The sequence below is a fragment of the Crocuta crocuta genome, unplaced genomic scaffold (genome assembly GCF_008692635.1).
Source record: "Crocuta crocuta isolate KB4526 unplaced genomic scaffold, BGI_CrCroc_1.0 scaffold80, whole genome shotgun sequence".
Taxonomy (NCBI): Eukaryota; Metazoa; Chordata; class Mammalia; order Carnivora; family Hyaenidae; genus Crocuta; species Crocuta crocuta.
Genome location: NW_027527559.1, coordinates 371,255 through 398,195, shown reverse-complemented (window position 1 = coordinate 398,195; position 26,941 = coordinate 371,255). Strand labels below are relative to the sequence as shown.

General features: G+C 39.2%; 1 protein-coding gene and 1 pseudogene across 3 annotated transcripts in view; both read left to right on the top strand.

Annotated features, from left to right (window-relative positions):
* The window catches only part of GRIA4 (glutamate ionotropic receptor AMPA type subunit 4), a 378,264-nt gene that overhangs the window by 92,688 nt on the left and 258,635 nt on the right, over positions 1–26,941 (top strand). The window lies entirely within an intron of this gene.
* The window catches only part of LOC144236205 (60 kDa heat shock protein, mitochondrial-like), a 35,899-nt pseudogene continuing 19,691 nt past the window's right edge, over positions 10,734–26,941 (top strand).

Here is a 26,941-nt window from a genome sequence, read left to right as displayed (position 1 = left end):
GATCCTGCGGAGCCTCTGCCCTTGCTGACCCTTCTGTTCATAGTGCTTGTCCTATGGGTATTCTAAGGACTCAACCCTTCGCCTAGCTGGAACATCATCTCATCAGAGAGGCTTATCACAACCAGCCGACTTACATCATGCATTGCATGGCTGTCCACCGCAGCCCACATCTGCCATTCTTCTTACCTGATTTATCTTTCTTCATAGCACTTTTCGCCATCTGGCATATTTATCGTCTGTCCTCCATCACCAAAAGCTGTGTGAATGTACAAGCTTTGTTTTATTCACTGTTTTATTCCCAGTGCCTGGAACAGTGTCTAGGAGCTGGTGGGACACTCGATAAATGTTTGCGGAGAGAATGAACGGATCAATGTTGTAAATCCGTGCGTATCACATACTGCCTAACAAAGCACAGAGATGTGATGGTTTACTATATGACGCTGGCAGTGCGGGGAGAGGGCCGGGAGCTGCTTCTGGAAGCGTCCCTCTGAGATGATGATACAGCTCGCAGTGGCAGAAACATTTTTGACAACCATTGACCTGATGTGACGCATTAATTATATAACTGCAGACAGAGAGAGAAACGAATCCACTCATTTCTGTATAACTCTTGAGCCTTAGGTAGGTTCCGGAATTTTACGCATGGCCTCCCCTTTCTTTACTTAGGGAGACAATTGCTTTGGCAATGGCTGGCTGATGCCAGAGTAGATCATTCCTATTACTACTGTCACTCCCCTGAGGCCCAATTACCAGCCTCCCTTTTAAGCCTCACTGCCAGCAAAGGTACGCAAATCCCATGTGACAATTACTCAGACGCTGACAACTTTTCAATGAATACATTTACCCACAAGTCCAGGGCAGGGCTGGGCTGCCCTTCTCGACTCCTTAACCCTGAAATCCAAACAGTCCAAGTGACAAGTCAGCTCAGTCCTGAAACTGTCCTCTTTTTTCAATTTCCACTGGCATTAAATTCATTTGGGACCCCTTCGCGTCTTGTGTAGACGAATGCACTACCTCCTCTCTGGCTTTCCTGCCTCTGGTCTGGCCCCTCTGCAGTGCATTCTCCTAACAACACAAAAATGCAAATCTGTGTCAGCATGTCTTTATCTTCAGAGCAAAGTCAGATTCCTCAGCCCGGCGTGAGACAACGTGCATGAATCTTCCAGCCTTCCAGCCATCCCGGATCCCTTTGAGTTGCAGTCATTTTGAGTTACCTAGGAAAGCCCTGAAGCTACAAGAAAGCACAGTCTTTCTTGACTCAGGACTTTGCACACGTTATTCCCTATACTTTGTAAAAGTCCTCTCCCATGTTTAGTGGGGTTTATTCCCATTTCTGATTTCACTTTGTAGACTGCCTTATCCAGAGATTTCCTGACTCCCCGAAACTGAATTAAGGATCTTTTCCCCATGCACATTTGTCACACCATGATCATCCCTAAGGGCTAAGGGCTTAGAACACACAGTGCTGAAATGCTTTTCTTTTTTTCTTTTTTTATTTTTATTTTTATTTTTTTTTAATTTTTTTTTTAATGTTTTATTTATTTCTAGGAGAGAGAGAGAGAGAGACAGCGTGAGCAGGGGAGGGTCAGAGAGAGAGGGAGTCACAGACTGAAATATGCTCCAGGCTCTGAGCTGGCAGTCAGCACAGAGCCCGACGCGGGGCACGAACCCACGAACCGCGAGATCATGACCCAAGCGAAAGTCGGACGCTTAACCGAATAAGCCACCCAGGCGCCCCGCTTTTCTTTTTTTTAAAAAACTTTTTAATGTTTTGTTTATTTTTGAGAGAGACAGAGTGTGAGCAGGGGAGGGGCAGAGAGAGGGAGACATGGAATCTGAAGCAGGCTCCAGGCTCCAAGCTGTCAACACAGAGCCCGATGTGGGGCTTGAACTCATAAACTGTGACATCATGACCTGAGCCACCCAGGCATGCCTGAAATGCTTTTCTTACTTTCCTCTTTACCCACTGGCTCGCATATATACCTCTGGGCTCGACACAGTGCTAGGCACACAGTAAATGTTCAGCATCAATGAATTAGTTCTAAATTGCGATGAAAGTGTGTTTATGCACATGGAGGTGGTAACAGGATAAGTATCCATATTATATCTGCTTGAAGTGACTTTTGGAAGTTCACAGATCCTTCAAGACAATTAGAGACCTTAGAATATGTACCTGTGTGAATTTAAAGTAAAGCGTTTATCTCAAGGCAGTGTGTATCCATCCATGTCCATCAAGAATTCCATTCCGTTATTAGAGTGTATGTGTTCGTATGAATATGGAATGAAGTTTATTTAAGGTATTGGCTGGTACTTCCAGCAGGTGTGAAGCAAACATAATTTTTAACCTCCTTGAATGCAATTAAGTAGTGTGGGGAAATCATTGATTAAGATTGCACCTTCACTTAGCCTCTTCCCCCTGAGAAGTGTTAATTGTTGGATGTGTGACAGCACCTGAAAATGAACAAATTAATAAGCATAATACACATTCAGACTTGATACTATGGAATTTCAAGATGACTCTCCCTAAAATTGGGGTGTGACTTAAGACTATAAATTCTTGCAGTGCCTGGGTGGCCCAGTGGTTTAAGTGTCCAACTTCGGCACAGGTTATAATCTCACAGTTCATGAGGTTGAGCCCTGCATCAGGCTATCTGCCGTCAGTGCAGAGCCTGCTTGAGATTCTCTCTCTCCTTCTCTCTCTGCCCCACACTTGTATGTGTGCATTTTCTTTCTCTAAATAAGTAAACAAACAAACCTTAAAAATCTACACATTTTTTATTTACATTTTTGCTGAAAAGTAAATATTTGAGTACAGATATGCATTAATTTTTACATAGCCACTTAACATACTTATATGAATACTTTTTCTAGTCATCGAAGAAAAGTTAACTTATCAATACACCTTCAAAGATAAAACACAAATTCCCACTAATTAAATAGAAAATAAATGGAAAATAGAATTGAATATCCAAGTATTGAGATGATTTTGGAGCAATTCAAGAAAATACAAAGATAAATGAATAAATATAATTGTAAGATAATTTTATTTTACTTATTCTTAAAATGTTTTTAATGTTTATTTATATTCAAGAGAGAGTGCTTGAGTGGAGGAGGGGCAGAGAGAGAAGGAGACACAGAATCCGAAGCAGGCTTCAGGCTCTGAGCTGTCAGCACAGAACTCCACGTGGGGCTTGAATCCATGAGCCAGGAGATCATGACCTGAGCTGAAGTCGCTCAACTGACTGAGCCACCCAAGAGCCCCATATAATTTTAAATGCACATATATATATATAATTACAAAACAAAAAATAATAGTGATCATAAAGATAATAGGAAAACCAAAGAAAGAGAAACATATAAAACTAATGGCTGGCGGGAAGGGAATGGAAAAAACCCCTCATATGATAAAATAGCTTTTATGTATTAGCAAATCACAGTAATAAGAATACATATCACGTATAGTGTTTTCTAAACTGATAGAGATAATTGACATACTGTAACTGTAAGGTGTGGCACGTGTCAGTTTGATTGAGCTATATGATTACCACCGTCACATTCACTACCACCTCTGTTATGTCTTATTATTACCACTTCTTTTTTATGATGAGAACAACTAATTAATGTCTCCTAGCCACTTTGAAATGTGCAATACTGAATTGTTTATAACACCTATTCTGTGCTTTGTGGCTCTAGGCATTACGTATCTACTGGTTGCAAGTTTATATCCCTAAAGAGCATCCCCTCAATCCTTGCACCCTCCACTCCCTGGTAACCACCATTCTATTCTCTATTTTTCCGAGTTTTTTTTAGATTGTATATATGCATGATATCACCCAGTATTTGTCTTTCTCTGACCAGTCTCATTTAGCATCACCCTTTCCAAGTCCATCCATGTTGCTGCAATGGCAGGATTTCTTTCTTCTTCATGACTGAATATTATTTCACTACATGTATATACCACATCCTCTTTTTCCAATTATCTGCTGATGGATAATTTGGTTGTTTCCATAACTTAGATATTATGGATAATGCTGCAGAACTATGGGAGTGCAGATATCTCTTCTATGTCCTGTTTTCATTCCCTTTCCATATAGAGGCATACCTCAAAGGCATTGTGAGTTCATTTCCAGACCACCACAACAAAGTGAGTCGAATGAATCTTTTGGTTCCCCAATGCATATAAAAGTTATGTTTGTGCTATACTGTAGTCTATTAAGTGCGCGATGGCATTATGTCTAAAAAGCAATGTGCATATCTTAATTTTAAAGTTTTTATCCCTAAAAAACGCTAACCATCATCTGAGCCTACCATGAGTCAGAATCTTTTTGCTGGCAAAGGGTCTTGCTTAAAATTGAAGACTGTCAGTCAGGATAGTGGCTGCTGAAGGCTGGGGTGGTTATGGCAATTTCTTCAAATAAAACAGCAATGAAGCTTGCCCCGTTGGCTGACTATTCCTTTTATGAACATTTCTCGATAGAAGGCAAATCTGTTTGATACATTTTACCCACTGCAGAACTTCTATCAGAATTAGTTTCTCTTCAAATGCTGCCACTGACTTATCAACTTAGTTAATGTCGTATTCAAAATCGTTGGTTGTCATCTGAACAGTCTTCACAGCGTCCTCACCAGGAGTAGATTCCATCTCAAGAACCACTTTCTTTGCTTGTCCATAAGAAACAATTCCTCATCCCCTGAAGTTTTATCACAAGATTGCAGCAATTCTGTCATATCTTAAGGCCCACTTCTGATTCTGCTTCTCTTGCTGTCCCCCCCCCCCCCCCCCACCCAATCCCTGGNACATCTGCAGTTGACATCCTCCTCTTAAGTCTTGAATCCCTCAAAGTCCCCCATGAGGACTGGAATCTATTTCTTCCAAACTCATGTTAATGTGGATATTCTGACCATGAAACATGAATGTTTTTATTGACATCCAGACAAGTGAATCCTTTCCAGAAGGTTTTCTATTTACTTTCCCCAGGCACATCAAAGGAATCAATGTCTGTGGCAGCTATAGCCTCACACAGTGTATTTCTGAAACCATAAGACTTGATATGTCGAAATTACTTCTTGACCCACGGGCTCAGAACGAATGTCGTGTTAGCGGCCTGAGAACACCATTAATCCCATTGGACGTCTCCATCGGCGCTCGTGGGTGACCAGGTGCATTGTCAATGAGCAGTCACATTTTGAAAGGGATCTTTTTCTGAGCAGTGGATCCTAATAAGAGGCTTAACATATTCAGTAAATGATGTTGTAAACAAATGTGCTGTCATCCATGCTTTGTGGCTCCATTTATAGACGAGAGGCACAGTGGATTGAGCATCATCCTTAAGGGCACTAGGATTTTCAGAGTGGAACATAACCATAGGCTTCAACACTGAGTCAACAGCTGCATTAGCCTTTAACAAGAGAGTCGGCGTGTGCTGTGAAGCCCTGAAGGCAGGCATTGACTTCTCTTCAGGAGAATGCTAGATGGCATTTCTCCCTATAAAAAGCTGTTATATCTGCATCAAAAATCTTTTGTCTAGTGTAGCCGCCTTCATTAATTCTCTTAGCTGAACCTTTTGAATAACAATTCACTGTTGCCTCTGTATCAGCATTTGCTGCTTCACCTGCACTTCTACGTTATAAAGACGGCTCCTTTCCTTAAACCTCATAAACCAGCCTCTCCTTGCTCCACACTTTTCTTCTGCAGCTTCTTCTCTCAGCCATCACAGAACAGAGGAGTGTTAGGACCTTGCTCTAGATTAGGTTTTGGCTGAAGGAAATGTTGCAGCTGATTCTTCTATCCAGACCACTAGAACTTTCAACATATCAACAAGAAGGCTGATTTTATTTTGTAATCAATTTTGTGTTCAGTGGAGTAGCACTTTTCATTTTCTTCAAGAACTTTCCCTTGGCATTTACAACCTTGCTAACTGACTGTATGGCACTGGAGGCCTAGCTTTTGGCCCATCTTGGCTTTCAACATGCCCTCCTCACTGAGCTTAATTGTCTCTAGCTTCTGACTGAAAGAGAGAGATGAGATTCTGCCTTGCACTTGAACACTTAGAGGCCACTCTAGGGTTAACTGACCTAATTTCAATGTTTCTGTGTCTCAGAAATAGGGAGACCTAAGGAAAGAGAGAGAAATGGGGAAATGGCTGATGAATATAACAGTCAACACGAGGGTCAAGAAGTCAAGACCAACATCAAAGAGCTTTCCCGTGGTTTTTTTTCCCCCTCTAGGACTTTTACAGTATCAGATCTTATGTTTATATCTCTAATCCATTCTGAGTAAATTTTTCAGTGTGGTATAACATCAGGGTTCAGTCTTAAGCTTTTTTATGTGGTTATGAGTTTTCCCAACCCATTTGTTAAAGAGATTATCCTTTCCCCACTGAGTGCTTCTGCCTCCCTTGTCAAATACTAGTTGACCAGAAATGTGGGAGTTCATTTCTGCTCTTTATTTTGTTCCGTTAGTCTATGGTATGAAATCAAGGAGTGTGATGCCTCCAGCTTTGTTCTTTCTCATGCTTGTTTTGGCTATTTGGGGTCTTTTGTGGATTCATACAAACCTTAGGACCATTTTCTTTCTATTCCTATGGAAAATACCATTAGAATTTTGATAGAAATTGCATGGGATCTACAGATGTGCCTTCTAACAATATTATTTTCTTCTGATCCACAACACAGGATATCTTTCCATTTATTTGTGTCTTCTTCAAGTCTTGCTCTTTTCATTGTACAGCTCTTTCCTTACCTTGGTTAAATTTAGTCCTAAATATTTTATTGTTTTTGAGGCTATTACTAATGTTATAGTTTTTAAATTTCTTTTTCAGACATTTTATTGTTATTGTGTAATTGTTAGTGCTGCTAATTTCTGTATATTTATTTCATATATGATATTGATACATTTATACTGATAGTTTAATGGGAATTACTTTGTAGGTTATAATCTTTTAATATCTGGCTGCTTTTAGGATTCTCTCTTTATCCTTGATTATTGGCAGTTTCATTATCATGTATCTTAGAGATTTTTTCGGAGGCCCAATTCTGCCTCAAGGTTTGGAAAGTTGTAAGCTGTTATTTCTTGAAATAAATGTTCAGCCTCCTTTACCCTCTCTTGTTCTGGATCCCTGATTACCCTAATATTTTTTCTTTAGATGGAATCCCATAGATCACACAGATGTTCTCTTTTCTGCATTATTTTGTCTTGTTCTCCTCCTAATGAGTTATTTCCAAATTCCTAGCCTCCAGGTCACCTATTCTGTCTCCATTTGCTCTGCTTACTGCAGATGCAGTTTTCATTTCGTTCATTGCATTCTTCAGCTCCAGAATTTCTGCAGTTTTTTCATGGTTTTGTTGAATTTCCTTTCTGACTTTTCTTATAGTTCATTGAGTTTTTCAAAAACAGCTATTCTGAATTCTTTTTTAAGAATTTTAAGAACGGTCAGCACAGAGCCTGGTGTGGGGCATGAACTCAGGAGCCATGAGATCATGACCTGAGCTGAAGTTGGATGCTCAACCAACTGAGCACACAGGCGCCCTAGCTATTCTTAATTCTTTATCAGCTAGCTCATAAAATGTCATTCCTTTGAGCTCAGTTATTGGAAAATTACTATTATCTTTTGGTGATAACATTCCTTCTTCGCTTTTTCACATTCCTTGTATTTTTAACACTGCTATCTTTGCATCTGAAGTAGCTAAAGTTTCTACTAGTTGCCTTCAGGTAGGGGTATTATGTTCAGTGGTTCTGTTATTACCTGGGGTTTTTGGTCTTTATAAGAATAACACCACTCTTCTTGCTCCCTCTTGTGGCAGAATTTTTTTTAAGTTTATTTATGAGAGAATGAGTAAGGAAGGGACAGAGAGAGAGAGAGAGAGAGAGAGAGAATCCCAAGCCAACTTCATACTGTCAGTGCAGAGCCCAACATGGGGCTCGAACTCACAAACCATGAGATCATGACCAAGCCAAAGTCTCGAGTCAGGTGCTTAACTGAATGAGCCACCCAGACGCCCCTGGCAGAATTCTTAATTAAGTTTTTATGTCTTCTACCACCTGGCTATTAGAAAGCTCTCTTTAATTTTCTAGAAGGTGGCACTATAGCTCAAATTTGTGGTTTCTCTGTTGCCCACAGACCCTGGCCAGCTTTGGGTCTCTCAGCTGCTGCACTCAAGGGAGCACCCAAGGAGCCCACTCCGTGTGTGACCAGCTCCTGGGGCACTGAGGGTGCCTGCAGACTAGGTAGGGAGACCCTCAGGTGAAGGACATCCAGAGGCTTACGGGAGGGCTTCCTGCTGAAGTCCTGAAAACAGGAACTGCATCCCTTCTATGCTCCTTCAGACTCTTACCCACCTCTGTGTGGATCCCTCCTTGCTCCCAGTCAAGGAGGTCCTGCCTCGGTCCTTCAGGTGCCACTAGAGAGAATGGGCAGTCAGTCACCGCTCTCCTGTCCTCACCGGAAGGGGTCACCGTCACCTGATGGTTCGGCTACATGTGTGTTGCTGTGTGGGGTTTAGCAGTGGTGAGGTTCTTCTTACATCTCCACTGCATCCACACTCACGTAGACAAGTTTTCCTCCAAACGCATGAGAAGCCTCTCTGTCCCATGGCTGCCCAGGTCTTCACTCTCCAGGTTTCCTTCCTGACCTTGACTGAAGGGGGTGGGGCAGGAGCGCTGCTCCACCAGCTCTACAGCCTGAGTGCAAAGGCCCCACAGAAAGAAAAGTGGCCAGAATGGTTAAAGCCCACAGAGTGGCCATCTGTGAGGGCCAGAAGAGGGAGGACTGGGTGGTCCTAATTAGGACCTTGATCTTCATCTTAATAAATGTTGAAGCTTTTCAGAAACTCTGGAAGAAAATGAATAAATTTCCATATTTAAAAGATCACTCTGGACCAAATGTAGAGAAAGGACTGGAGGAGGACGTGGATATTTGCTGAGATTTTCTCAAGTAGCTTGAGAAAGACATGGACAAATCAGGGGGATCCCCTGTAACAACTCCAACAAAGACGAATTTAAAAAGAAATGTGTGATAAGGAACTTCATGAAGAAAATTTTAACACATAACAGAAAGACACAGAAGAGGACTTGAACACGTCGACAGACATCCCCTTTTCTTGTAGTAGAGTATGCAATGTTGTAAAAATGTCAGTTCTTCCTGAACCTAACTCAATCCTTATCAAAACACCTGCAGTGTGTGTGTGTGTGTGTGTGTGTGTGTGCGCGCTTGTAAACTGATAATCAAGTTATATGGAAAAACATTTAAGAAGAAGCAGGAAAACAGAAAAAGAAAATCTCTGAGGAGATATGAGCTCCTCCCCATCCCCAGATACAAAGATATAAAGGTGTGCTTCAGAGTACCCATAATTAAATTAGTGTGGCACTAGCACATGAATAGACAGTGAGGCCAGGGGAACAGAATGGAAAACCCAGAAATAAATCTAAGTACATAAGGAGCATATTCTATGACACAGGTGCTCTCTTCGAGTTATTACTGGGGTATAGAAGGTCTTTTTAAAAAATTTTTAATGTTTACTTATTTTTGAGACAGAGAGACAGAGAGAGACAGAACATGAGCAGGGGAGGGGCAGAGAAAGAAGGAGACACAGAACCTGAAGTGGGCTCCAGGCTCTGTCGTGTTAGCACAGAGCCCAACACAAGGCTCAAACGCAAGACCTGCAAGATCATGACCTGAGCTGAAGTCAGAGGCTTAATTGACTGAGCCATGAAGGCACCCAGAGGGACTTTTTAAGTAATGATTGTAGAATATCTGGGTAACTTCAGAAAAAAAATGTTGATACATTTCTCATACCATATACCAGAGTTAATTCCAAATATATCAAGAATTTAAAAACAAAAAATGAAAACATGTAAGAACTAGAAGAACATAGGGATGAATTTCTCCACAATATCATAGACAATTGATAAACTAGAAGAAAATATTTGTAGCATGTAACACAAAGGGCTGATAATCTTAATATATAAAGAACTCTTAAAATCAAAGAAAAAGAGACTGAAAACCCCAATGGTAAAATATGAAATAGAGAGGAGCACAAACTCACACGTTTTAAAAAGATAAAAATGGCCCTTGAGTATATACATTTTTTTAAAGTTCAAACACAATTAGAAAATACAAATTAAAATAATGTCATTTCTGAGCTATGAGATGGGTAAAAATTAAGAAGTATGACAACATATCCTCTTGGTAAGACTGTGGGTAAACAGGGGATGTCCTATGTTATTAGTGAAAATGCAAACCGGCACAGTCCTTCTGGTGGAAATTTATACATAACAGAACTTTTGTATGTATTTATCGTTTGATCCAGTAATCCCATTTCTAGGAATCTGTTCTGAAAGGTACACCTCCAACAGTATATTTGCACAAGGCTCTTCCCTGCAGGGTTATTTGATCTGTAAAATATTCAAAACAATTTAAATGGCCCATACACAGGAGAGGGTTTGATTAAAGTATGGCACATCCACACAGTAGAGTATCAAAAAACTGAAAAAGAATGACGTAAACCCCAATGAAATAATTCCAGGAAATCTACAAGACATATTGTTAATGTTTGAAAAAAATAAGCATGGTGCACACAGATTGCCAGGCCTGGGCCACCAGGAAGGGGATTGAAGCTACCAGGCCACGCAGACAGTGCCACAGTGCAGAGAGGGGACACGGATTTGTTGCTGTGTGTGCTGAACACTGCCTCCCTTGTCTCTTCAGGTGCACACTCACAGCCCCCTTGCACAAATGCTTTGATGATCTGCAGTCTTTCCCCAGGTGAGGCCACTGTCCAGGACACTGGTTCCTCATCTCATTCAGGCTTATGCCAGAAATGCGAAAATTGGCCTGAGCCTTAATGCTTCAAAGTGTAGTAGATGCTTGAGCTGATGCTGGAGTGATTATTAACAATTATTAGTGAGTGAGAAGTCCCAGAGTATCAGTCTTTGTTGACCTCAAGGATAAATATAACAATATGAAGACTATACTTGTTCAAGATACTGCCAATAACATAAAGGAAAAGACCAAATATCCACCACCACTACTACAAAATCAGTATCCTCTCTTGCCAAGGAAGGCTTGGAGAAGGTTAGCCAAGGTGCTAACCCAGTGGAAATTAGAAAAGGTGCAGTGTTAGCTGTAGATGCTATAATTGATAAATTTAAGAAGAAGCCCAAATCTGTGTTGAGCCCCAGAGAAATCACTTAGGTTGCTATGATTTCTGCAAACAGAGGAATTAGCAATATCATTTCTGATACAGTGAAAAAGATAGAAAGGAAGAATGTAAACACACCAAAAGATGGGAAACACTCAATGATGAACTATAAATTACTAAACTGCAGTTTGAATGTTGTGTTTCTCCATACTTTACATACATCAAAAGCTCAAAAATGTGAATGCCTATGTTATATTGGGTGAAAAGAAAATGTCTGGTGTCTAGTCCATTGTATCTGCACTTGAAATTGTCAGTGCTCCTTGTAAGCCCTTGGTAATAATTGCTAAAGATGTTAATGGAAAAGCCCTAAATGCACTCATTTTGAATAGTCTAAAAGTGAACTTCAGATGATAGCAGTCAAATCTCCAGGTTTTGGTGACAATGGAAAAACCTACTTAAACACATGGCTGTTGGTACTGGTGGTTCAGTGTTCAGAGAAGAGAGGTTGACCCTAAACCTTGATGGTGCTCAGCCTCACGACTTAGGGGAAGTTGGATACAGATGTCATTGTGACCAAATATTAAACCATGTGCTTGAAAGGAAAAGATAACAGGTTCATATTGAAAAACCTATTCAAGAAATCATTGAGCAGTTTCATATGATTACTAGTAATTATGAAAAGGAAAAACTGAATGAATATCTTAACAAACTTCAGATGGAGTAGCTCTGCTGAGGTTGGTGGGACAAGTGATGTGGAAGTAAATGAAAAGAAAGAGCGGCAGCCGCCCTCAATGCCACATGTCTGCGGTTGAAGGAGGTGTTGTGGGAGGGGGTTGGGTTCTTCTTCAGTGCATTCCAGCCTGAGACCCGCTAATTCCAGCTAATGAAGATATTTTTAATGATATAGAAATTTCTAAAAGAACACCCAAAATTCTTGCAGAGGGTGCGTGAGTGGCTTAGTCAGTTGTGTCCAACTCTTGATTTTAGCTCAGGTCATGATGTCATGGTTTGTGGGACAGAGCCTTGCATCAGGCTCTGCTTTGACAGTGCAGATCCTGCTTGGAACTCCCTCTCTCTCTTTCTCTCTTTCTCTCTGTCTTTCTTTCTGTCTCTCTCTCTCTCAAAATAAATAAATAAGCATTTAAAAATATTCTTGCAAAGGTCATTGCTAGAAAATAGGTGTTGTTGGATCATTGATAGGTGAAATAATTATGTTAAGTTTCTCAAAAGTTGGTTCTTATGTTCTGCTTGGAGATTCTGTGAATGTGATGGAGAAAGGAATCATTGATCCAACTAAGTTAATAAGAACTGTTTTATCGGGTTCTGGAGAGAAGGCCCATGGAATAGGTGGAATGGTCATGGAGGGATATGTTCTTCTTTCTAGAATAGTGCTTCACCATTACTAATAATAGTGCTTCACCATTACTAATAGATACTTGAGGCAATGTTTCTCACCTGTAATTTTAGAGAAGTCACCTAAAGAAGTGGAAAAGGCTGGCCGATGTTAAGAAATTCAATATAACCATAGTTACTAGTTTCACTTAACAATATAGAATGATTTATCATGGCCATTGTCCATGCCTATCGATACTTTATTTTGTATTGCTAAATGCAAGGCTATTTGTACATTCACCAACAAACAGACAAACAAACACACTGTGAAGGTGTCTATAGTGTGCTATTCTTTGTGTAACAAAAAAGAGAGAATGAGAAAATACACATTTATCCACTAATCTCTTCAAAAGAAATCTGGAAAAATAAACCAGAAACTAATGAGATTGGTTGCCAACATAAATTGGGTAGGAGTGGCAATTCAATAATGTGAGCAGAATAAAACTTCCCTTAGTTTAGTGCATAACACTGTATTTTAGAACATACTCCAAAACATACATACATACATACTGCATACATACATACATACATACCTAAAACCAGGATGTAAGGGAACCCAAAATAGAATTTACCTAGCTGTGATATAAATGAATGACATAACCATATCAAAGGGGGTAGAGAAGAAAACAATTAAGTGGTGTGAGGAACAATATTTTGATTGCATACCATATAAATTATATGCCATATACTGTATGGCATATACACCAGCGTTATACTGTATTTTGTAAATTTGTTTGTAACAAATGTATTGACCAGAGATTCTGAAATATTACGTGCATACTAAGATTTAGCAGATAGGTAAATATATTGTAGGTAATAAGAGCCAGGTTACAAATAAGAAAAGGGGAAAAGCTAGAAAGAGCCCTAAAATTGGAGGTATAAGTATGAACCGATGGCTTCACTATATGTACAGAATCTTAGGTAAAGAGATAATTATAAATGCATATGTGTGTGTTGAGTGTCCGTACGTGCATTTCGGAGCTCTGTCTACTGAGAGGATCAGGAGGCAAGAGCATTCCAGGCACAATGAAGACACCTGGCATCCAGATCTTAATTTCTGAATAGCATTCTACAATTGAAGGACAATGAATTTAGGAAAATGGGTGATTACAGGGCTAATACAGAGAAAATATGGGATGAGAGAAGATCATCTTGTATCAGAAAGAAGGAAATGTTTATAAAATGATTGGTGAGCTACGTGAGAAGGATTCAGGAGCCAACTTGAACAAGCTACCAGTGGCCAAAATCTGGGACAGTGTCAACAAAACAAACAACAACTTTTTAAATACATAAATACATCATGACCTAAGCCAAAGACAGAAGCTTTAACCAACTAAGCCACCCAGGCACCCCAAGTGAATCTTTTTAATATAGACTTCTTTCCCCTTATTTTTAGGGGGTTATGATTTTTTCTTTTCTTTTTTTTTTTTGAAGTATATCTAATGTATGTGTTATATTAGTTTCAGTTGATAACATAGTGGTTCAGTTTTTATACATTATAAAATGCTCACCATGATATCTAGTTACCATCTGTCACCATGCAAAGCTATTACAGTATTATTGACTGTTTTCCTTATGGTGTACTTTACTTTTCCTATGTCTTATTTATTTTATAACTGGAAGTTTATATCTCTTAATCCTCTTCACCTATCTCACCCACCTCCCACTCACTTCCCCTCTGGCAACTACCAGTCCATTCTTTGTATTTATGAGTCTGTTTCAATGTTGTGTTGTTTGTGGTTTTTAGATTCCACATATAAGTGAAATCATACGGTATATGTCTTTCTTTATCTGACTTATTTCACTTAGGATATTACCTTCTACGTCCATCTGAGTTGTCACAGATGACAAGATCTCATTCTTTTATGTAGCTGAGTGCTATTCCATTGTATATAAATGCCACATCTTCCTACTCCCTTCATCTACTGATGGACACATGGGCTGCTTCCATATCTTGGCTGCTGTAACGGACTGCAGTGAACATGCAGGTGCATGTGCCTTTCAGAATTAATGTTTTTGAGTATTTTTTTAATAAATATCCAGTAGTAGAATTGCTGGATCATACAGTACTTCTATTTTTAATTTTTGAGGAACCTCCATACTGTTCTCCACAGTGGCTGCCTCAGTTGATGTGCCCAAGGATTCCCTTTTAACCATGTCCTACCTGACACTTGCTATTTCTTGTCTTCATCATACTAGCCCTCCTGACAGGTGTGAAGTGATATATCTCATTAGGGTTTTGATTTGCATTTCCCTCAAGATCCATGATGTTGAGTACCTTTTGTTGTGTCTATAGCCATCTGTAGGTCTTCTTTGGAAAAATCTCTATTCAGATCCTGTGCTTATTTTTTAATCTGATTGTTTATATGGTGTTGAGTTGTGTGAGTTTTTAAAGGTATTTTAGATATTAACCCTTTACCAGATATATGATTTACAAATACCTTTTGCCATATGGTATTTTGCCCCTTCATTTTATTGATGGTTTCCTTCACTGTGGAAAAGCTTGTTCGCTTGATATTGTCATAAATGTTTATTTTTATTTTTGTTGCCCTTGCCTGAGGAGAGTGATCTAAGAAAATATTGTTAAGACCAATATGGAAGAGTTTACTGCCTATATTTTCCTTTAGGTGAGTTCCCCCCCCCCCTTTTTATTAACATAGAAAAAGCTTTGAGTGAGTGAGTTATCTATAAATAAATCAGCATAATCCAGATTTAAAAGTCCTTTGGCTTCAGGCCATTCCTCATAACTAGTGAGTGCTCTCATAAAGTGTGAACACAGTATACAAAAAAAAAGAAAGAAAGGAAAAAAGAAAGAAAGAAAGAAAAGTTTTTTTTAAAACAAGAGCAATGGAAAAATGACTTTGTAAGGAGAAACCATACATTACCTTTAGGAAGGTAAATATTACTGTTTTTTAAATATATGATGAGCTGTTAAATTTCATGATGGAGATGGAGAAACAAGTATTTACCTTTAGAAATCTAAATAAATCTCTTCTACTAAGTAACAGGTTGCTACTGCAACATAATAAAGAAAAATATTCTGAATACATTTTGTCATGTGCATATGGACACAGAAAGGAAATTTACAAAATGAAATCATTTGTTTCAATGGTAGGATTATGGGATCTTTTTCAGGTTTTCCCTCTAGCACTTTTATAAATAAGAACCACGCTTAATTTACAGAAACACCAACATGTATTATACATTCCAATTTCACCTGCAAGTGTTCATTCTTTCCTGCCTGATCTGTGGAGGATAATGTCTTTCAATAAATTTTCAACTACCTGCCTCTCTACCTTGTACAAGAAGGTTTTTAGTGTAGGGTTGTTGTCAAATTACTCAGGGAACATAGTTCAGGAATTATTAATTAATTTATGCTAATTAAGTGCATAAAATATTTTAAAGATGCACAAACAGAACCAGAATGGAAATTAAAAGTAGCTTGAGGCCATTGAAATAACAAAAGGACAAATTAAAAATTATTAGCAACTGACCCAGAGGACGGGTCGTGAATGCGGCTGCAGAGGAAGAATTACGTGTGCCCTGGGCGGGCTTGCACCTTGGGTAATACCTCACCTAATACAGCTGTGCTCAGCTACTTTTGTTTGTTACCATTACAGTATTGAAACCACTAAACTCAGAAAGGCCTGGAGACAAAGTCGGCAAGATTTAGGGTTCACAGAATACTTTGTGAACTTCTGGTATGTGAGAATTGTACAAATTCTGTCTCAACTTCCAAAGTTCAATTTACAGAAACATTCTTACTTAGAGGCTACATTTGATAAAAACAAAAATTAATTTTTATTGTTATTTTTGGTGGTGGATAAGTCTCTTAAGTGTTTTTTATTTAATTTATTTTTATTTTTCATTAGAGGGAAGTTGACATACAATGTTACATTGTAAGACATACAATGTTACATCGTAAGACATACAATGTTACATCGTAACACAGTACACACCACAGCGGGTGATTCAGCATCTCTATATGGTGTGTTTGGCAAACCACAAGCGTAATTGCCACCTGTCAGCATGCATGCTGTCATGGTATCTCCCCATGACATACTCATCCCACACTGCAAGCCTGTACCTCCCTCTCCCCTTTACCCATTTTGCTCACCCCACACCCCCTTCCCTCTGGCAACCATCCATTTGTTCTGGGTATTTATAGGTCTGATTCTGGTTTTGGGGGGGTTTTTTTTGCTTTTAAGTAATTGATTATCTCAAGTTTATCTGAATAATTTTTAAACTAAGAATTACAGGAATTAACTGGCAAATGCTTGCAACTTGAAGAGCAAATAGAAACAAACCGACATCTAATTGAGACTCAAAGCTGTTGGTGCAATTTTTATGTAAAAGAAATTGTCCTAGGGGTGCCTGGTTGCCTCATGCAGGGAAGTGTGCAAGTCCTGATCTCAGGATTGTGAGTTCCAGTACCATGGTGGGTGTAGAGATTATGGAAAATTAAAATCCTAAAAAAAAGGAATTGTAGTACAAAATATGTGTCATAAAATTAGACTGAATTCAGTTTCTCAGTATCATAAGAATCTCATAAAAAAATCTAACTCTTATACAATTGAGATGACTTCTTACAATAAGTAGGTGGGCCAGTCCCCATAATAAAATAACGATATGATCTTTCTGGCACCAATTAGCAGTGGTCTCATCAGCAGCTGATCCTCATACTTAAATATTATCGGACATAAGTTTGGTATAGTTATAAAATAACATTAATTATCATACAAAATGTACTTGGTTCACATACAATAAATCCATCTTAAGAGAGGTGTTTCTAAGTGATTATTTAAGGTCATCAGGAATCCAGACATGGCAATGCAGATATATGTTGAAATGAATTAACATCTCCTTAGAAATATAATACAATTATACTACTGAAGAACTCTGTGGTCCTAAGCAAATTTTAAGCTTTAAGTTTGGAACAGACCCAGATTTCTATGGGGAGGGGATGTGGGCAGTTTCAACAGGTGTCATTTTTTAAATATATATATTTTTAGTGTTTTATTTATTTATTTTTGAGAGGGGCAGGGAGAAGGGTCAGAGAGAGAAAGGAAGGCAGAGGATTCGAAGCTGGCTCTGTGCTGACAGCAGCGAGCCTGATGTGGGGCTCAAACTCACCAATCGTGAGATCATGACCTGAGCTGAAGTCGGCTGCCCAACCAACTGAGCCACCCACCCAGGTGCCCCTCAACAGGCATCACCGAGAGCCTCCTATTAGTGAAGAGTCTAGATTAGGTTCCCTTATGACCACAACAGTTTAACAGTGAGGCCATCACTTTTCTGCTTTCTAATGTAATGGATTCACCATCAACCAACAACTCAGACCATGCTGCAATCAGGGGCAGACTTGATGCCAATCATAATCAATTGCTGTACAATTTTTATTTTTTAAAACTAAGATACTATATTTCATGGAGAATTCTCAAGAGAGTGCTATCAGACAAGTCTGATCTTTGGACTAAGGCCGAATGAAACAAGGCAGTTCCCTATTTCATATGTATCATCTTGGCAGCCGCAGACCTGCCAACCACAGCTGTGGGTACAATTAAAAGATGCTGTAACTTATGTTCTATTCGATCTGTTGATTACACCTGCTTGAGGCACATTGTTGAGGATACTTTCTATTATATCACTGCCTTACCTATATGAACTCTCATGTTTGCAACATCTTGTGTAAGAACTTAACATTAGAGAAAGCTTTCCCTCGACCCAAGCAGTGTTATGCTTTGTCCCCAGTGGATGTAAGAATCTGCAACTGTCCATGTTTCCCTTTTGGTGTTGATGGTCAGCAAGCCTACAGATAGATGTTTTACTTCCATTAATAGTCAATTGATTAGTACAAGAAATCCAATCAGGAAGAGGTCAACCACATGAAGATAAAAGAATCAAGGAAAGCTGCACAGAAGATTCTGGATTAGAGCCAGGCCTTAGAATATGGAATATTTTTGGATATTGGGTATAAAGGATTCAATATAATTCTGCTCTAGTTAGAAAAGACTAAACTGTATTAACAAAAAGACCCAAATCTTTTTCTTAAAAAGTTTATTGTCAAGTTGGTTTCCATACAACCCAGTGCTCATCCCCACAAGTGCCCTCCTCCATGCCCATCTCCCCCTCTCCCCTCCCCCATCAGCCCTCCGTTTGTTCTCAGCATTCAAGAGTCTCTCATGGTTTGCCTCCCTCCCTCTCCCAAACTATTTCCCCCCTTCTTCTCCCCCCANGATTTGTATTTCCCTGATGAGGAGGGATGCTGAGCATCGTTTCATATGTCTGTTGGCCATCTGGAGGTCTTCTTTGGAGAAGTGTAAAAAGACCCAAATTTTTAAGGATCAGTAAAAGAGAAGTCATAACTCTACAGTGGGTTTTGAAGTCAGTGGGGAAGGAGTTTTCCTGTCCTTGGTCTTTGGGGACCCAGGATCTTTCCATCTTGTTGTGTAGAATCTTGTAACGCATCCCTGTCATCAGCCTATAGCTGGCAGGGAAAAGGGCAAAGTGCACCTGAGAGGTAGAGTGGGTCGAGTCTGCAGGTGACTCACATCATTCCACTCGGTCACCAGTAACCAAGTGAGGCCCAGAAACGTAGCGTGCCTCGGTTCTGGGAATAAGAGGTAAGAGGTGTTAGTGGACTCTGCCACAAATATTAAAAATAATGAACTAAACTGAAAACACAAGTAGTCTTGGACATAGTAAACAGCATTATTTTTCTATGAGACAATGACCAAAATTTCTTGTTAATTTCTTATCCATTACAAAGTTCTCTTTTTCCATTTATGCAGGAACCTCAGCTGTATTCTCAAAGGGTTCAAAATCTATTGAAGATCCTATATTGATGGGATACCATTCTATACTGATGAACGTATTTTAGCTGTGATTATATGTATATTCCAGTGAGGGCATAGAAGAAAGACAATGAAAAAAACTCATATTTACATAATAGAGTAAAATAATTGACTTATTTCTGTAGCCCCTTTGGTAATGTGTACACTTCAAATGACTTTGACAGGTTGTAGTTATAACTGGATTCTCAACTTCCTTAATTTTAATAATTTTTGATGATCATCTAGTGGTTAAAACAGAATGGAAAATTTAGTTTCCTAAATTAAAACATATGACAGTCACTAGAAACCTAAAACATGTATGCTGTACTAGAATGTGATGTACAGGTACTCTGGTTAGGAAAGAATAGGTGGGCACTTTCCCAGAGAACCCTGTACTGCACAGATATGTGTATTTTGGCTGTACGGTGTTACCAGAACATCAGTGTGACCCCCTAGAGAAGAAGCCTTGTATTTAACATCAACATCACTTTCTTCATATATATCATAGTATGAGGTTTCATAACTCAGTGGAAATATCTGTAGGAAGCAGAGAGCAAAAATTATGTAAAAATGGGGGAATGATTGAAAAATTCAGTCAGATGGACTGTAAATCAGTACTGAACTAGAGAAGATACTACATTATAATGTAAATTACCTTGATGCATTACTTTCAAAAAGGCAAATTGTTCTCACTTTCTACCACTTGATAGGCAGTTGCTATAATCTATAAAATAAGAGGCTGAATTGTTGCCTTTCCCTACTCTCTGTAATCCTTATTATTCAGTTTTATATAGGTATTTATTTTAGCAAAATTGTCCATAATAATTTATTCATTAATCTCTGAAATATCCAAGACAAGGGAATATGTTCCCCCTTCTTTTGAAAATTAGATTGACATTATCTTTAGCCCCATAGCATAAACCTCTGCAGTCCCCTGAACCACATTTTTAAAATTCATTTTTCCATGCCAGATCATGGCAAGCTTTATGGCCATCAATAGAGCCTATTTACTTAACAAAAGGTAAAAAAAATAAAAAATGTAAGTTGGAATCCTGCTTTTACCTGAGATACTTTAGCAGTTACCTTTTTTTTTTTTTAACTTTTTAACATTTATTCATTTTTGGGAGACAGAGAGAAGCAGAGTATGAGTTGCAGATGGGGCAGAGAGAGAGGGAGACACAGAATCTGAAGCAGGCTCCAGGCTCCAAGCTGTCAGCACAGAGCCCGACACAGGGTTCGAACCCATAAACCACAAGATCATGACCTGAGCCAAAGTCAGACACCCAACTGATTGAGCCACCCAGGCAACCCTAGCAGTTACCTTCTTAAAGAACTCTTCATTACATGTCCTTAAAGAGCATGAGATAAAACTAACCTTCACTCTCTCCTAAAGCAAGATTCTGCCCGAGAGAGACTGTCTTTAGTTAATCCAATGACATATGTTTCAGAATTCCTAAAAAAGATATCATTGTGAACAGGTAGGTTTCTTTTCTTGGAAAGGAGGAATAGTCATCCTGGGGGAAAGAAACACAAATGTCAATGATAGTATTCTTTTCCAACTCACAGGTCATTTTGGTTGGACTAACAATAAAGAATGGATATAAAATTGAGTTAGACTGACTACAATATTCAAATGCAGGCAGTGTTCTCCTGAGAAAAAGAGATGAATCGTTGCTTAAGTGTGTACTAAAGTCAAAACCAAAGTTAGGTACTATGGTTCATGTCATATATATACCCTGTATGTGAGCAAAATAAATGTAGCCTGAAAGCGTTTTAAGAGTGGAAGTAACTGTGAAATCAATGTACATAATTCGCTGTCATCACACAAGTGTATAGGGTACACGTGTAGCTCTGACAAAGGGACAAATCAGTTGAGCTTTGTCAAGATATCAGTAGTGTAATTATTTAAACAAGTGTGATTGGACCAGTGGTGTAATTCTCACATGAGGAAACCAGCATGAGACTCCATGCGGAAGTTGCAACCACACAGAGCCACACATACAAGCTCTCTGCCACCTCAGTTATGATGCTTTGCATAAAGCATATGTCAACAAATTTGGCTGGCGGAATGGATGGATGGATGGATAGGTGGGCAAATGGACAGATGTACAGACACATGGATGGCAAATGGATATTTATGGCAGGTTAAGAAGATTTCAAAGATTTTGAAGCCAATAAAAATAACAACAAAAACTATTGCTGAAGCATGATAACACATGAAGAAAAAAACTGCGGTAACTATTCAGTCTACTGCAGGTCAGTGATCACCTAACACATGCACACATGTTTTTTAAGACACAAGATGCAATGCAGATATTAACCATCAGTAGTATCATTGTTCTTTTAGAAAAGTTTGGAAGATGTTACAGGTTGTGATATGACAGAATGCCACTATTTATAAAGATGTTTATTTTTTTAATGGGTAAAGGATTTGTTTTTTTTAATTTTTTTAATGTTTGTTTATTTTTGAGGGAGAGTGACAGACAGAACATGAGCAGTGGAGAGGCAGAGAGAGAGAGGGAGACGCAGAATCCAAAACAGGCTCCAGGCTCTGAGCTGTCAGCACAGAGCCTGACGCAGGGCTCGAACTCACAGACCATGAGATCATGACCTGAGCCAAAGTCGGATGCTTGACCGACTGAACCACCCAGGCACCCCAAAGATGTTTAGATAGAATCTTCAGAGGTAACATATTTGTCTCTTTGAGGGATTATCATTTAAAAATGTGTAGGCAAGTCTCTCTCTTTCTCTGTCTGTCTGTCTCTCTCTATATGTATATATATAAAATCTTTTGCATACCCTTCATTTCAGTGAGAGAGCAATTCATTGAAAAAAAAAAAACTTGAATAGCAGAAAGTTAAAAAGACCACACACCTAATACAGAACTTATTATTTTCTTACCAAATTCTATGCGTATCCAGGGTCCTAATAAAGCCCCTTTTTTAGTTTGGTGGTAATGGCTATAGTTTGAACTGACACCTCTTAGAAGGAGCTAATCCAAAGAAGACCAGAGTTTGCCATTAGCGCGGGCTCTGATGGAAGGAGAGGGACTGTGGGCGCGCCTTTCCATTCCATTGCTCCCTTGGCGGCTCATTCCTCTGAGCTACCACGTTATCGAAATGGAAAAGATTTGTGTTTGCTGAAGCTCCTAGAGCAGAATTCTTGTCAATTTCAATCAGCTGCCTACTTAGGAGTCCTGAACCAGCAAGGGACACGAGGTGAGATGTCACACATGAGTGAGCTTACATCATAGGTATGTCATCGGGCCCCATATTTGCGCCATTAACAGTGTGCGGCCCTTAATCTTAAAACAGGTGATCTCTCTCCTTCTCTCCCTACTTTCCTCCGTCTGTCCCGCCTTCCCTTTCTGACTCTCTGTCTTTCTTTTTCTTTTTCAAATTTTTATTTAAATTTCAGTTAGTTAGCATACAGTGTAATGTTAGTTTCAGGTATAGAATCTAGGGATTCATCCCTTACATACACCACCCAGTGCTCATCACAGGATCTGAGGAATTCTTTCTGAGTCATTTTTAGGAAATTGGCGAATGACAGTTCAATGGTATTGATTTCTAGAACAGGCAAGCTGAACCTCTTCAGGCATCAGTACCTGATCTTGGAACTCAATTATTAGATTGTAAGTTTAGAAAGTGCTACGGAGAGTTCAGTTTTAACCCAAAGGGTAGCAAGGACTAAATAGAATTCGCCACTTTCCCTGTCACTCATCATGATTGCTGGAGAGAATTGTGATCGGCATTAGGAACTCTCAGAACGATTAGGTAACTATAAAGTTCGCCCTTGAGCCACAAGGTTTTGGGAGTTTACGATTCTTGATCTGTGGTACACGTACCTCTCAGCAAACCAGCTATTCTCTCTTGTGCATATGTATGCTCCTAAGTTTTGTGAATATTAGCAACGTTCATTGGAGAATTCTGAGCAGGCAGAAATACATGTATAGTTAGAACCCACTTAGAGTAAGGACTGCGTTTATATAGTTCTGAAGACATGCCGTAGAGGGCAGCAGGCACGTAACAGGCACTCGGGACGGAGTTTATTTTTCCAATAAGCTCATTCTGAAAACCGATGCAGGAGCCCTCATCACTCATGGGACTTTTTTCTCGAGAGCCTTGAGCAAAGAGATGTGGGTGCATACCATAAAGTTGTTTCTTTTTCTTTAGAAACGATTCAGAAGAGGTTTGGCTAAGTGGGAGGGAGAAAATCATTGATGGGGAAAAAAAGAGCCTGACTTGGCCTGAATACCAGTCCAGACAGTGACTATGGAGACTGCAAATGTTGAGGGCCTCTTATTCTATACTGTATTTTCACAGCAGCTAGCATCCTTGAAAATTGCATTTGCTCACATTACTATAAAACTCTGCAATCTGTCTGTCACTCAGCTTAGTTCATTTTAAGATTGCTCACAAGCAGGACTAACTATTATACTTTATTCTTTAATGTGGTGCAAAATATAGTCTCTTGCCATCTGTGGAAAGAACCTCTTCTCATTTTCTACACCAAAGGTGTAAAGCTGTGTCAATGTACTGCATTTTACCTCCAGACTAGTTTTAATTATGGGTGTATATTATGGGTATACATAATTATATATAATATTATATTAAATATATATTAAATTACATATATATATATAATTTTAGAGAGGGAAAGAGCAGGGGGGAGGCAGAGGGAGAGAATCCCAAGCAGGCTCCATGCTCAGCACAAGGCCCAACATGGGACTTGATCTCACAAACTCTGAGATCATGACTTGAGCCAAAATCACAAGTGGGGTTCTCAACTGAGTGAGCCACCCAGGTGCCCCAAGGCATTCATATTTTGAGCTCGCATAGTGCATGTCTTGGTTCCTATACCGTCAAATAGCTATTCACGTCTCTGAGAGTGTGCAGAAAAGGTGGACAGAGAAATCTCCAATCTGTATACTGTAGAAACGTGCAGTGTTGCAGACTCCAGCTGTAGAACTGTTGGCAGCTCCTCGGGAATATTGTTCTAATCCCTTTAGGGGTATCAGGAATAAAGGATATTTGGGGATTGCCTGGATAGGAGCTATCCTGTGCTCATGAGCCAGAGTTTCAAATAGAAAGAGATGCTGGTTTCCAGGGGTTAAGTGGGAATGGGTCAGTCTGACTTGGAGAACATATCTCCACAGGCAGTACTGCCTGTTTCGGTCCTTCCTCTTGAGATCAGAGCCTTGTTCCTGGAATTGGGGCCCACTCCCTAATTTTCCTCTAGCCAATTACACTGTGATTTGGGCCCTATGTTTATGGGCTTTTTGCATCTAGGTAATGCCTTTGTTAATTGAGGTTCACTGCAAAAATAACCCTTTTTGGGAACAGATCACTACAAAAGGGAAAATGGTTTTTAAGAGGGAGAGAATTCTATTTCTTCTGTGAACAGTGTAGATTGATTTCTGAGCAGCACTAACGACTAGGAACGCCCCCTTCCTCCTCCTGCTTTCTGCCTGAATTTTCATTTCCCTTTCCTTTTTCTCTCCATTCTCACAAGTGAGCAGGGGAAATCAATGGATTCAAGGACTCTTGTAATTTAATTTCTATTCTCAGCATAACATCTTGAACATGTGTTCTGTTGATTACAAAAATCAACTATGAACCTTGACTCAAACAGGCACATTAAGGAATATTCTATAATTGGATTTCTTTCATTGATTCTACAAATATTTGTTAATGGTGCAAAGTGCTGTAGACAGATCCCTGCAGAAAGCCCCGCCCTAGCGGGGTTTACAACCAAACAGAAAATAAAAACTTAATTAAACAAGTAATTGCACAAACTCCTTGTGCAATTATTGATCCTGACCTTTATATTTTTCTCTCTTCTGCTTGGAATATTCTGCCTCAGCAGTTTCCACAGGGGGCTCAATCCCAGCCTCCCAGTCACTGGTGTTGGATGTGAAGAGCTTACATGGTCCAGGACACACTGCAGCTAACGTGTCAGGAAGAACATGGTCTTGAGCTCAAAGGCTGCTTCCTGTCCATGGAAGAAACAGCTGCCATCTTCACACCTTCAAAATAAAGCTTACTCTTTCCTAATCTTAAAAGTAAAACTGGTGACTCTAGTCAACTTGCCATAAGCTTGAAATTACAAAAGAATACCTAAAAGCTTTCGTCTACTTACTTCTCAAAGATGACTTGTCTTGATGTCTTGGCACAGAATCTTCTGCTGTCTTTTCTAACTTGAAACCACACTGTATATTCAGTTGACCACACTGTATATTCAGTTGTGAAATCTTCCAACACTGGGACCTTAGGAAGCGTCCAATTTCCCTCTTGTGCTGTATTATTGAGATAAGACACCTGTGGGTACTAGTCTTTCCAGATCACTTCCCAGAAGGTACCTGGTATAAAAGTTTTTAAGATTTCATAGGTATTTGTATCTTGTGTTCCTTGTAGGTTATATGAATTTGTGTTTAAATCGGCAGCAAACATGAGTTCCTGTCTCTTTATGCCTTCACTGGTATTGACTCTTATATCTTTAAAATCTTCTTTAATTTCAAAAATTAAGATGGTAACAATTAATTTGTATTTCCTTGTGGTTGTATTTCAATTCAGCTATAGCTCTGCATGGTATATGGGTTTTATCAAGATGCCCTACTATACTACATGTCCATTAAATTACACACATGAAAAGGTAGGAATTTAAGTAAATATTAGAAAGTTTAAACTTTTCAAATATACATGTTTAAGGTGTTCTTATAATGAAATCATATTACCACCAAACGTATTGTAATCACACAGATTTGTCACTTCTGTAAGTCAGCTTAATTAAATGGATACCTAAAATGATATTTCACTTGAACATTAAAACTTTTAGAGCTATAATGGCTCCATTTTGGTGACTCCACAATTCAGTTCCAGGGGAAAAAAACAACTGGACACTGGAATCTGTCAATGAATAAGGTTGAAGAGAAAGACTGATTTAAAAAGAAAGAGGAGGAGAAAATCGTCCTAATTACCCACAAACGTCTCAGCAGTGAGCAATCATGAGAAAGGAAATGCTGGAAAAGCACTTGACATTTAAATGTCAATTTAATCAAATTATGCAATTTTTTAAAAATGTGGCTGAGTGTAATGGGCTCTTTAAATTGTTTAAACCATGCCTTTTTCTAAAATGGTCCAGACATTGAGCATTTATCAAGCTGCCTTTTGAACTAATATCTTTGAAGAATGATGTGCTGAATTATATCATTTCATTTTTAAAATAAAAATATAAATTTTGCTATTCTTCCAGAATAAAAGGTATCACTCACTCATCTAATGAAAACTAGTAATTGGTCAGCATTGATAGTAAGTTAATAACATGACGTTCTAACAGACAAATGAGAGAGTTAGGTTGTGTAAATTCTTTTTTTTTTAACGTTTTATTTATTTCTAGGAGAGAGAGAGAGACAGCGTGAGCAGGGGAGGGTCAGAGAGAGAGGGAGTCACAGACTGAAACAGGCTCCAGGCTCTGAGCTGGCAGTCAGCACAGAGCCCGACGCGGGGCTCGAACCCACGAACCGCGAGATCATGACCTAAGTGAAAGTCGGACGCTCAACCGACTAAGCCACCCAC